This window comes from Schistocerca nitens, chromosome 2 (genome assembly GCF_023898315.1).
Source record: "Schistocerca nitens isolate TAMUIC-IGC-003100 chromosome 2, iqSchNite1.1, whole genome shotgun sequence".
Lineage (NCBI taxonomy): Eukaryota > Metazoa > Arthropoda > Insecta > Orthoptera > Acrididae > Schistocerca > Schistocerca nitens.
Window position 1 is genome coordinate 956,366,463 of NC_064615.1, and position 12,207 is coordinate 956,378,669.

The following is a 12,207-nucleotide window of genomic DNA, read 5'->3' on the forward strand; positions in this document are numbered from 1 at the left end:
TTGGACAAAACCAAAAAACTGTAATGCGGATATGTGACCGTTGGATGCAGTAGGGTACGACGGACCGACGTGGTCGATCGCATTGACCTCGGTGCACCACTGCACGTGCTGATAGGCAAATTGTGCGCATGGCAGTGACGGATCGCTCAGTGACATCCCGAACCATAGCACAGCACATTGCGTCTGTAACGCATCATCCAGTGTCTGCGCGTACCATACGACGCCGTTTACAGCAGAGTGGTCTGTCCGCTAGACGTCCATTGCTTCGTCTACCATTGACGCAGAACCACAGACGTCTCCGTCGCCAATGGTGTGATGACAGACGGATGTGGACGGCAGAATGGAATGACGTTTTCTTTACTGACGAGGCACGCTTCTGTCTGCAGCACCACGATGGTCGGATTCGAGTGTGGAGACACCGTGGAGAGAGGATGCTGGAGAGCTGCATTATGCACCGCCACACTGGTCTTGCACCGGGTATTATGGTATGGGGCGGTATTGGATATTACTCTCGCACGCCTCTAGTACGCATTGCCGGTACTTTAAATAGCCGACGCTACATATCCGAGGTGCTGGAGCCAGTTGTCCTTCCTTACCTTCAGGGCTCGGCCACAGCCATATTTCAACAGGATAATGCGCGACCACACGAGGCACGCATTGTCCAAAGGTTCTTCGTCAATAACCAGGTTGAATTGCTTCCCTGGCCGGCTCGATCTCCGGATCTTTCGCCGATAGAAAACATGTGGTCCATGGTTGCTCAACGAGTGACCCAGATTACATCCCCAGCTGCCACACCAGATGATCTTTGGCAACGTGTGGAAGCTGCTTGGGCTGCTGTACCCCAGGAACACATCCAACGTCTCTTTGACTCAATGCCGAGACGTGTGGCAGCGGTGATCTCCAACAATGGCGGCTACTCTGGCTACTGATTCTGGCAGGAACCACATGTCACAGACGTCTGTAAACGTAATCATCTGATACTTGGTCAACATGTTACCTACAAAATAAATTTTGTTGTGCTACCTCTTGTCTTTCTTGGTGTTGCATTTACGGTGGCCAGCAGTGTACATATTTTAATCTTCTGGAGTTTAATTTGTAATAAGCTACTCTGAATGTGTAAATACGCAGGGTGTAAGCAAAAGCTGTTTACAACGTACCACCCTGGTGCAGGTGAAGTCGAGACCATGAAATTTATATAGGAGTATTGCGGTATAACAAGTCAGGAAAACAACCTCAAACTGGCCTAAAAAGCCACCTAAGCTACAGTGCATCCGCGCCGGTCGAGATCTGGGCTGAAACGACCCATGAATATTAAAATCCCTCCTTGTTCCTGCACTTAAAAAACGTGAAAGTGATTTTTGTGCAAATTTTAACTCAAAATATGTGAAATTTTTACAGCATAAAATTAATAATTAAATATGTTTGTCTGTCTGGCCTTCTTACTAAGAAATTAGCAGGTCTGTAAGTGTTGAATTTAGATCGAACAGTAAACCTACTTAGTTTTTAGATAACGTTTGCAAAAGTATTCTTTCTTTCGTCATCATCGTGAAAAAGTTTAACTCAATAATAAAAACGAAATTGCCGACTAAGTCGGTGGCATAAGAGAAACTGTATAGGATAATGGTTGCAATTGTAACCCCTTACTCTACTGATTCAATGCAGATAAACACAATTTGACAGAGAAATATTTAAAAGGAGCTGATATACAAGTTTGAATTATAAGCTGATGTGGCCGAAGTACTCGTATGAAATCACCGCGGTTAGGAAAATGCGTTTCAACTTTTAATATTTAAGTTAAGAACTTACATTTCTACGTAAAAAATCAATTTATTGTTCCATTGTGAGAGTTAATGTTACGCTAACTTTGTATTGTTGTACTTATTGTTAGATGTATCGTCAATATAACGTGAACCGAAAACAGAAAAAAGTGACTTCGCGATCGCCATGGGGGCGACAGCTAGAAGGTTGTAGCACTTTTCTACATTCATCGCTTAAAGTTGGTTGTTGAAATTTAAAAAGTCGGCTTTCAGGGTTAGTTTGCGTCTCTCTTCAAGCGTCTGCCAGTTGTGTTCTTTCAGCATCCCCGTGACACTCGCCTATGTGTGAAGAAACGGGTGCCCATTTGTCATGCCCTTCTCTGTATACGTTCAAAGTACCGTGTCAGCCGTATTTTGAGCCAGTACCACCCACTTTAGCAATATTCTAAAGTGAGTCTCGGGAGTGTCTTGTGACCACTCTATTTTACAGACTGATTGCAGTTCTCTAGTACTCGACCAATGCCCGAAGTCTGGCACCTGCTTTACCTACGACTGCGCCTATGTGACGTCCCATTTCATATCCCAACAAACTGTTACGTCAAGGTATTTGTAGGGATGCAGAGATTCCATTGTGCTCATAGATATTTTAGTCACAAGATTATGAGTTTTCTTCGTTTCATCAGGTACGAAATTTTACAATTCTGAATGTTTAAAGCAATTTGCTTCTTAGAAATCTTATTATTTTTAACTCATCGTTCACTACAACTGGCATTAACTCGAGCCTCATGTAATAATACAGAATTTCAAATTGACAGTATCAGTTATATACTTAGCTTTTACTTGTTTGCTCTAGAGAACAAGTCAAGGAGCTCATATGAATGAGATGTTAATAGTAAACACGTTGAATAATCATTGTTTATTTCGGTCCCGCGAATAAACAACAATGTCTTGCCATGGAGTCTAACAAGCCTTGCATCACTATTACGACATGTTTAATGGTTCAAATTAAGTACTGTGAACATTTACACTACGTTGATGATAAACAGTGTATATACTTGAGTACGTACAAAAATTGAACCGGATTGACAGCTATAGAAAAGGATAAAAGCATACAAAAAGAAAAATTCGAAAAATAAGGAGATAAGAAAATAGTAAAAAGGTATACATCAAGCGATTTCGTTTGATTAAGAGGTTACAAAAGTAATTAGATTTCCTTTAACAAGATATTATGAAAGTTATTGATACATCTTTATCTAAGTTTCAATGAGTTACACTACTGGCATTTAAAATTGCTACACCACGAAGATGACGTGCTACAGACGCGAAATTTAACCTACAGGAAGAATATGCTGTGATATGCAAATGATTAGTTTTACAGATCATTCACACAAGGTTGGCGCCGGTGGCGACACCTACAAAGTGCTGACATGAGGAAAGTTTCCAACCGTTTTCTCGTACACAAACAGCAGTTGACAGGCGTTGCCTGGTGAAACGTTGTTGTGATGCCTCGTGTAAAGAGGAGAAATGCGTACCATCACGTTTTAGGCTTAGATAAATGTTGGATTGTACCCCATCGCGATTGCGGTTTATCGTATCGCGACATTGCTGCTCACGTTGGACGAGATCCAATGACCGTTAGCAGAATATGGAATCGGTGGGTTCAGGAGGGTAATACAGAAAGTCGTGCTGGATCCCAACGGCCTCGTATCACTAGCAGTCGAGATGACAGGCATCTTATCCGCATGGCCTAAAGGATCGTGCAACCACGTCTCGATCCCTGAGTCAACAGATGGGGACGTTTGCAAGATAACAACCATCTGCACGAACAGTTCGACGACGTTTGCAGCAGCATGGACTATCAGCTCGGAGACCATGGCTGCGGTTACCCTTAACATTTTATCACAGATAGGAGCGCCTGCGATCAGCATCATGATGGTGGCATCCGTGTTTGGCGACATCGCGGTGAACGCACGTTGGAAGCGTGTATTCGTCATCGCCCTACTGGCGTATCACGCGGCGTGGTGGTATAGGGTGCCATTGTTTACACGTCTCGGTCACCTCTTGTTCGCCTTGACGGCACTTTGAACAGAGGACGTTACATTTCAGATGTGTTACGACCCGTGGCTCTACCCTTCATTCGATCCTTGCGAAACCCTACATTTCAGCAGGATAATACACGACCGCATGTTGCAGGTCCTGTACGGGCCTTTCTGGACACAGTTCTGGACAGCACATTCTCCAGATCTCTCACCAATTGAAAAAGTCTGGTTAATGGTGGCCGAGCAACTGGCTCGTCACAATACGCCAGTCACTACTCTTGGTGAACTGTGGTATCGTGTTGAAGCTGCATGGGCAGCTGTACATGTACACGCCATCCAAGCTCTATTTGACTCAATGCCCAGGCGTCTCAAGGCCGTTATTACGGCCAGAGGTGGTTGTTCTGGGTACTGATTTCTCAGGATCTATGCACCCAAATTGCGTGAATATGTAATCACATGTCAGTTGTAGTATAATATATTTGTCCAATGAATACCCATTTATCATCTGCAGTTCTTCTTGATGTAGCAATTTTAATGGCCAGTAGTGTACTTTGTACATTGTCTTTTGAGTGAAACTGATTGTGAGAAGAAATGCATTTGACCTCCTCGTTCGACTGAAATACATCAGTTGCTTCAAATTACTTTTCTGAAAACTTGTCGAAGTAAGATGAGAAGTCTTCTCTTATGATGCTTTGCAGGATTATTGATGGAAGCTGTTCGCCACAAAACCTATTACGTGACTGCAAATAAGAGGTGGTTCTTACTTCCAATATACGATAATGAAAAAGACAATACAGACAGATCATGATGGCCCAACGGTACCAACTGGCCACCGTGTCATCGACAGACGGGAGGCGTCACAGGTTGAGGATAGGGAGGCATTTGGTGAGTACACCGCTCTCCCGGTAGTTGTCAGATTTCGTGACCGGTGCGGTCACTTCTCAGTCAAGTAGCTGCTCAGTTGGCCTCACAAGGGCTAAATGCACCCCATTTGCCAACAGCACCCGGTAGACTCGTATGGTGACCCATCTAAGTGCTAGCCTAGCCCGATAGCGCTTAATTTCGGTGATCTGACGGGAACCTGTGCTACCACTGCGGCAGGGCCATTGGCACATGATGCTGAAGCTGGGGTTAATTTGCAGCCGGCCACGGTGGCCGAGCGGTTCTAGGCGCTTCAGTCCGGAACCGAGCGACTGCTACAGACGCAGGTTCGATTCCTGCCTCGGGCGTAGATGTGTGTGATGTCCTTAGGTTAGTTAGGTTTAAGTAGTTCTTAGTTCTAGAGGACTGATGACCTCAGATGTTAAGTCCCATAGTGCTCAGTTATTTGAACCATTTTTGATTAATTTGCAAACAAGGAACTAAATTCGAAAGCCACATGAAGAAAACTGATAAAGTAAATACATTATTGAAAACAGGGTGATAAAAGATTCGGATCATTTCAAGAATGACTCTGAGCACTATGGGACTTAACTTCTAAGACCATCAGTCCCCTAGAACTTAGAACCACTTAAACCTAACTAACCTAAGGACATCACACACATCCATGCCCGAGGCAGGATTCGAACCTGCGACCGTAGCGGTCGCGCGGTTCCAGACTGTAGCGCCGTTAACCGCTTGGCCACTCCGGCCGGCTAATTTCAAGAAATTTTGCATCAGTGCTGAAACTGTGTTATATTACATCAGAAACAACTTTTATTACTTACAGTTTAGGTTGTCGCGAATGAAAAGGTTTTCGTTTGCTGCAGTCGACATTAAATAGATCGATTCGTCTCATTCGATCTCTCATTTTTGAAAAGAGCAGCGATTTAAATATAATCATATCACAGTCTGGGTGAATATTTGAGCACATTTTTTCTCAGACATTACTTCATTACCGATTATAGCACAATATTATTGTATCTGGGAATGAGGACACTTCGGGAGGCTTATCGCTTTGTCTTGATATCTTACGGGGACGTATCGAAACAATTGATGGTACATGCACAAATGTCTTAAAAGCAATCACATTGCGATGCGTCTTCCTGAGTCGCCCAGTACTTGGCTACTGTAGCGTCACCATGTCTTCCCATATCTGCCACGGAAGGTCAAGTGCAGTACCATAGTGGTCGGATAATAACTGCATTATCTGTGAAATGTTTGTCTTCCATGTAAACAACAATAACAGCGACGACGACGCCGACGCCGACGCCGACGTCGACAACAACAACTTAGGGCAACATTATGGAGACTGGGATTCGTATAGAGGCAGATAGGTAAGAAGCTGCTTGCAAGCAGTTTCTTACTTGTTTATTTTTCAGTGGGTGGAACATGTAAGGGAATGGCTAGTAATGATACAACGTGTTTTATAGCAGATACTGCACACTGAGTAGTGGAATATTTATCTAAATGAAGATGCGGGCTTAAAAGTAATTGAAAAGAGGCTATGGGACCCGAGGACAGTAGGTCTGTTCATCTTCCAGCACTGCGAAAAACAGCAATAACTTCGTCTATATTGGTATGTTAATCGAACGGGAGGCATATACGTGTCCATAGCTTCTGCCCCCCGACACGTCACCAGTTTGACTGTAAGCTGTGTCACGTAAGACTGTTACGTCGCGGAATTTCTGGTTTGTCCACCTGCGTGGCTATGATGGTGCGCAGGGCTACTAGCGGTTTTGCAGCTGAAGGTTGCATGCACTGGAGAGGGGACAGCCAGACAAAGGCATTCTGCAGGGCCACAGCCGCGCTGGCCGCAGTTCTGCCGCCATTATATAAGCTGGGCGCCGTGCAAGTGCAGCCAGTACCGGGACCACAGCCAACTTGCAGAGGGAACTGCGACATGAACTCACTGGTGGGTATAGCAGTTACTTCTCCGCGGTACCTTCCAGCCGCGGGTAAGACGACCTCTGTCGGGAGAAACGGGAACGCCGGGAGATGTTAATAAATGAAAGTTTAAAAAAATGGAAGGTAGGAGATGAGATACTAGCTGGAGTAACACTGTGAGGACGGGTCGTTAATCGTGCTTGGGTAACTCAGATGGTAGAGAACTTGTCCGCGAAAGGCAAACATCCCGAGTTAGAGGCTCGTTTGGGCACAGAGGTTTAATCCGCCGGGGAGTTTCGTATCAGCGCACACACCGCTGCAGATTGAAAATAGCATTCTGGAAACATCCCCGAGGCTGTAGCTAAGCCATGTTTCCGCAGTATCCTTTCTTCCAGGAATGCTGTTCTTGAGAATTTCACTTATATGAAGTTTAGAAGTTATGGGATGAGGTAGTGGCCGAAGTAAAGCTGTGAGGGGGGCTCGTGAGTACTCGTAGTGCTTGCGTACCAGAGTAGGCAAAGAAACTGTCCGCAAAAGGCCAAGATACCTATATCGAGTTTCGGTCCTGCACAGAGTTTTAATCTGCCAGGAAGTTTCGTATCAGCTCAAATTCCGCCGCAGAGTGAAAATCTCATTCTGTTAATGAATATCGTTGTTGTTCCCAGAATGAGATTTTCAGTCTGTAGCTGAGTGTGCACTTATATGAAACTCACTGGCAGATTAAAACTGTGTGCCGGACCGAGACTCGAACTTGGGACCTTTGCTTTTCGCGGGCAAGTGCTCTACCAACTGAGCTACCCAAGCACGACTTACGCCCCGTTATCACAGCTTTACTTCTGCCAGTACCTCGTCTCCTACCTTCCAAACTTGGTAGAGCACTTGCCCGCGAAAGGCAAAGGTCCCGAGTTCGAGTCTCGGTCCGGCACACAGTTTTAATCTGCCAGGAAGTTTCATCGTAGTTGTTGTTGTTGTCTTAATGGTTTAATGTGGCTCTCCGCGCTAGTCTACCGTTTAGAAGCCTGTTCGTCTCTGCATGACCACTGCAACCAACAACCGATTGTTCTAGGTTTTAGCCTATTTGAACCGTAAATATCTGTTCTTCCCAATTCGGCTCGATACGTCTTCATTAGCTATTCGATCCATCCATCTACCTTTCAGGACTCTTGTATAAAATTCTTGTGTAAGAAAAATGGCTGTGAGCACTATGGGACTTAACATCCATGGTGATCAGTCCCCTAGAACTTAGAACTACTTAAACCTAACTAACCTAAGGACATCACACAACACCAAATCATCACAAGGCAGAGAAAATCCCTGACCCCGCCGGGAATCGAAACCGGGAACCCGGGCGTGGGAAGCGAGAACGCTAACGCACGACCACGAGCTGCGGACTCTCTTGGGTAATACCACATTTTAAATAATTCTACTTTCTTCTTGTCTTATCTGTTTATCATCTACATTTCACCTCAGTACAAGGTTACCCTTCATATAAACACCTTCAGAAAAGCCTTCCTAGCTCTTGCATTTATATTCGTTTAGCTTAGCGCCCTATGCTTCACTCACATCTACTGTATGGTCTGTACAGGTATTTTTTGTTTTCCTTTAATCGAATTTTTATGTTGTTCACAAACTGCAACTCCTAAACTTTTCATCCTAATTAAGTCCATAGAGGCATAGTTTCTTTCCCGAATGTACCTCTGACCAGCAAGCTACTCTGGTAGAAACTTTCATCCCCTAACACATATTTCTTTATATTTAACCGACAAATGAAATACAAGTTTTCATAGATTTAGTTTTAAAATTCTTTTAATATAAGGAAATAATTTCTGAAAAATTTTCACCCCATATTTCACCCCTGTATTTCCAAAAACAGTGAAACATTTTTTTTTATTCTTAGTTCAGAAGCTAAATTCAAATTCTCATAGATTTAGCTTTTAAATACTTTCATAATAAAAGAAATTCATAAAACTTTTCATCCCCTACCTCAATCCCTTAGGGGGTTGAATTCCCAAAATCACTCTGAAACTATTTTCTTCTTTAACCAAGAACGCAAATACCTATTTTCATAGTGAGTTTCATAAATGCTTTAGTGGCAATGATTTATTTCCATAAAAACTTCCACCCACTATTTAATCCCATTAGTGGCTGAACTTCTAAAAATTCTGAAAAACGTACATTTGTATTTCTGACTGAGGAACCAAGTACCAATTATCGTAGTCCAAGCTTCAAAATTGTCGTAATAACGACATATTTTCAAAGAGACTTTCATCCTTTATTCCCCCCCCCCCCCTCCCCTCCCAGGAGAGTAATTTCGTACAGTCCCTTCAAGATCCACACTCTCTCCAAATTACAACTTCCTATCCATAGTGGTTTGGGCTGGGCGATGATGAGTCTTCGAATCAGTGTGGCCCTATTTCACATTCTTAGGGACTGAATTTACAGAAGCACTAAAACAAGGATTTTTTTCTTATTCGAGAAGTCAAACACCAAGTTTCATAGATGTAGCTTCAAAATACTTTAGTAACTCTTTAAGAATGATTTACTTTCAAAAACATTCACTCACTATTTCACCTCCATAGGATTTAAACTTCGCCGGCCGCGGTGGTCTAGCGGTTCTGGCGCTGCAGTCCGGAACCGTGGGACTGCTACGGTCGCAGGTTCGAATCCTGCCTCGGGCATGGGTGTGTGTGGTGTCTTTAGGTTAGTTAGGTTTAAGTAGTTCTAAGTTCTAGGGGACTTATGACCTAAGATGTTGAGTCCCATAGTGCTCAGAGCCATTTGAAGCATTTGATTTAAACTTCGAATGAAGCTGAAACACTTGTTCCTGTATTTATGACCGAGAAAGCAAATACCAATTTTCTACGTCTAGCTTCAAAACTGCCTTAATAGCGACACATTTTCAAAAAACCTTTCATCCCATATTTCACCCCCCTTGGTAGAGCATCGAAAATGCCCTCTTCAACGACACCTGCAGCATAAGATCAACACCCTCTGCAAATTTAAAGCTTCTATCCCTAGTGGTTTGGCCTGTCAAATGTGGAGTAGGTGAGTGACTCATCCAGTCGGGACGTTGCCTTTTACATATAGAGATGTTAACAAATTCCTCTTTTTCGGAAATACTTTTCTCGATTTTGCCATGATACATTTTATATCCTGTAATTCTACCTTTATTAGTTGTTTTGCTCGCCAAATAATAAAGGTCTCTTCTACTTTTAGTATCTTATTTCCTAATTCCTTCAGCATCGGATGCTTTAATTCTGTTATTCTACAATACTATTTTTCTGTTTGTCTTATAGCCTATTTTCAAGACACTATCACTGCCATTCAGCTGTCCTCCCAAGTTCCTTGCTGTCTCTGACGGAATACCAGTGTTACCAGCAAATCTGAAAGTTTTCTTTCTTCTCCACGAACTGTAATTACCTGTACAAATTTCTCCTTGATTTCCCTTATTACTTGCTCAATGTATACAGATTCAGTATCGTCGGAGATAGACTAGAATATTTTACTCTCTTCCCAACTATTATTTCCCCTTCATGTCTGCGACTTCTGAAACTGCATTCTGGTTTTTGTGCAAGTAGTCAATAACTTTTCGTTCCCTCTGTTTCATCCCTGCTACATTCAGAATAACAAAGTGTGTAGTGTAACTACCATTTCTAAAAGCTTTATCTGTATCCAGAAATGTTACAAGGGTAGGACCGTCTACGTTTAACGTAACTTCTAAGATACGTCGATGGGTCAGTATCGCCTCACGTGCGCCTGGAGTTCTCGTAAGCCGAAACAGATTTTCCGCGTCGTCGTTTTCTATCAGTTTTCCACTCTTCTACTAGTAGGATGTCAAATTAAACATCTTTCAACCGTCTAGTTTCTAAACTTATTTTATTTGGCTACCAGTTTCAGCTTTTCACTGCGCCATCTTCAAAAAAATGGTTCAAATAGCTGTGAGCACCATGGGACCTGACATCTGAGGTCATCAGTCCCCTAGAACCTAGTACTACTTAAACCAAACTAAAGTAAGGACATCACACACATCCATGCCCGAGGCAGGATTCGAACCTGCGACCGTAGCAGCAGCGCGGTTCCAGATTAAAGCGCCTAGAACCGCTCGGGCACACGGGCCGGCACGCCATCTTTACGCCCCTGACCGACGTGTAGGAAGATTCATCTTCGGTTGTGATCAAAACAGGGGCAGCAATACTGGTATTAGTAGATTTTGGCTATAGCGATCACTTTAACCATCTCTAAAGAGATGGACATACAGACACTTCTATAAATAATTCGTGGCAGTATTTTGTTACCGTGAAATACTCGTATTAAACTGATAGTTTGATAATATTCACATCTGTTAGTACGTCCCTACTTTCGATTGGAACTATTACAGTATTCTTGACCTGAGGATTTTTCGCCTGTCTTTTGTATGTTGGATATTTTTGTCACACCTGGCGGTCCATGGGATCTCAGTTATTCTGAGAGAACATTGTCTGCTGCACGCATCTTGGTTTTGAATCAGGCCTTTCAGTGGTCTGTCTAATTCTTATCGTTGTATCATGTCTTCCATCATATTTCATTCCACTTCCCCTTCTAAGGTACTGTCTTCAACTTAATAAGTAAGAGCAGCATATGGTAGCTATTTCACGTACAACGCAAGCATTGTCTCCGGCGTTCTGCTACAAACACTACCTCGTTTGTCAGGCCCTGGTCGCATACTTTCAACTCGGCCCGTTGTTCGGATAGTGTGGGACGTTGACACAAGCCGTGAATTGAAGAGACGAGTTAGGAGCGGGTTTGAGAAAATGGCCCACGAAATGCTTGTGCCATTTAGCACTTCAGACATATACATCTACACGCTTTCCCCGCAGCCACCATACTGTGCATGACGGAGAGTACCTTGTGCTACTGCCAACGATTCCCTTTTTTGTTCCAAACGCAAACTGAGCAAGAGGAAACCGACTGTCTGTATGCTTCCGTATCACCCCTATTGCTCTTAACTCGTATTCACCGTCCTTCTGTGCAGTGTATGTTGGTGACAGTAGGATCGTCCTGCAATCAGCTCCAAATACCGGTTCTCTAAACATTCGCAATAGTGAAACTTCAGTCTGGAAACATTCGCAATAGTATTTATCGGAAAGAATGTCGATTTCCCTCCAGGAACTCCCATTGGAATTCGCAGAGCAGTTACAGAACAGTAGCATGTTGATCGAACTTATCGGTAGCAGACCTAGCAGTACGCCTCCGAATTTTTGGCGACTTGATGGGGATTCCAAACAGTCGAGCAGTACTCGAGAATCGATAACACAAGTTCTGCTACATGCGATCTCCTTTAGAGATGTGCTACACGTTCCTAGAACTCCCCCAATAAACAGAAGTCGACCGTTCGCTTTCCCTAACACCAAACGTACGTACTAGTTCCATTTCATATCGCTTTGCAACGTCACCGGTGCATATTTAGTGGGCGTGACTGTGTCAAGCAGGACGCCTCTGAAGCATTGTTTTTCTCATTCATGTGCATTAATTTATATTTCTACACATCTAGAGAAAGCTCCCATTCATCACACGTAATAGAAATTTTTCCCAAATCGTCCTGTGTCCACCTACAGTTGCTCAATGAC

At 43.5% G+C, this 12,207-nt stretch overlaps 1 long non-coding RNA gene and 1 pseudogene across 1 annotated transcript in view; one reads left to right on the plus strand and one right to left on the minus strand.

Moving 5' to 3' along the window:
- The window catches only part of LOC126234731 (uncharacterized), a 1,127,504-nt gene that overhangs the window by 802,078 nt on the left and 313,219 nt on the right, over positions 1-12,207 (plus strand). The gene's annotated exons all lie outside the window — the stretch shown is intronic.
- On the minus strand, positions 4,789-4,907 carry LOC126237998 (5S ribosomal RNA; annotated as a pseudogene).